Source organism: Triticum aestivum, chromosome 5D (genome assembly GCF_018294505.1).
Source record: "Triticum aestivum cultivar Chinese Spring chromosome 5D, IWGSC CS RefSeq v2.1, whole genome shotgun sequence".
Classification (NCBI taxonomy): Eukaryota; Viridiplantae; Streptophyta; class Magnoliopsida; order Poales; family Poaceae; genus Triticum; species Triticum aestivum.
In genome coordinates, this window is record NC_057808.1 from 92,541,751 (window position 1) to 92,543,081 (window position 1,331).

At 48.3% G+C, this 1,331-nt stretch overlaps 1 protein-coding gene across 1 annotated transcript in view; it reads left to right on the top strand.

Annotated features, from left to right (window-relative positions):
• The first annotated feature begins 289 nt into the window (after positions 1-289).
• Positions 290-1,331, top strand: part of LOC123119637 (uncharacterized) — a 3,148-nt gene continuing 2,106 nt past the window's right edge. The window contains exons 1-4 of the mRNA XM_044539497.1: positions 290-619; positions 781-855; positions 946-1,034; positions 1,146-1,217. The gene's annotated coding sequence lies outside the window, so the exon portion shown is untranslated. The remainder of the gene's footprint in view (positions 620-780; positions 856-945; positions 1,035-1,145; positions 1,218-1,331) is intronic.

Genomic DNA, 1,331 nt, shown 5'->3' on the forward strand with positions numbered 1-1,331 from the left:
ACCACCTACCTAGATTATATCAGTGTTGACATAACATAAGTAAATTTCGCCACAATGTTGTACCTACCTTTAATATTATGTTCTTTTTGTCACATATAACCCACACATTTGGTTGGTACTTTGCCCAAGTTTATAGAAGAAACTATTTATAGCTAAAATATCAAATATATATAATATGAAACACTTGGGTCGACCCGGCACAGCACGGTTGCGGCCGGCCCTAGTTGATTTTCGGCCTTGTGGGCCGTTTCGACATTGTCTTTCCACATTTTGTTATCCTCTCTCCCAATGCTCCGTCCGCCACTCCGACCCCCAAACCCCCAACCCGCTTCTATCCTCCGCTCCTTGCACACAGGCAGCGGCGCGCCGCGCCGGGGCGTCGCCGCACGCGTGCAAGATGAACCTAGGACGCACCACGGTCCAGATTCACAGGATGCAGCAGCCTATAAGAACACCCCGCGCCCCCGCCGTCGCTCGGTTAGTTGCGAGCGCCCACCGAAAGAACTGCGAGGAAGCAAGAAGTAGCGGCGGGCCTCCTCGCCGCATTCCACCAAATTTCCCTGAAGTTAGGTCTCCATCGGAGTCGATTAGAACCTTGAATCGGAACAGTTTTCTTGAGGTAGGTTCCCATTCTTGCCCGTTCTTCCTTCGTTGCTCGCTGTCCGGTTCGTGATTTGGTCTTTCGCCAAGAAATCGAGCCGTGCTTGTCTCTGGTTCTTCGATTCTATTGCCGGAGTCTATGAAGTTCTTGCTAATCCATTCTCCACTTTCTCGTTTCAGCCTGCGAGTTCTTGCCTTTCCTCACCAGTTTGGTCGCTTCCCAGTTCCTGGAAGAGGCCCAAGCGAAGCCTGAAGGTACGAATCCCGTGTCCATCTCGATTCAGTTACTCCGATTGTTTGTGCAGAATCTGTTTTTACTCTGTATGTTCAATCTCCATTGCGCAGTTTCCACCGTGATTAGCAGCTAATCAGCGTCTTTCGCTAGTTATCTGAATTCTGAAGAAGCGGATTGAGCACACAAAACTGCTTTCGAGGTGTGCTCTGAGTCTTGCATTCCTGTTCCTTTGCCAAGAGTTCAATAGACTCTGGTTTTCCTGATGCGAAGAGTTTCTTGCTGATACATTTATTTTCTCTTCTTGTTCCAGTCCTCAGGTTCTTGCTTTTCCTGACCAATTCGATCGCCTGCCATTTTCCACAAGAAGCCTCGAAGCCTTCAGGTACAACTCTTTTACCATGTCTCGCTAGCTACTGCCTAGTGATTGGTAGATGAAGTTCATTTCTTCGCTGTGACCCCTTGTATGCAAGAATGCTTGAAATACAGAAAGAAATAG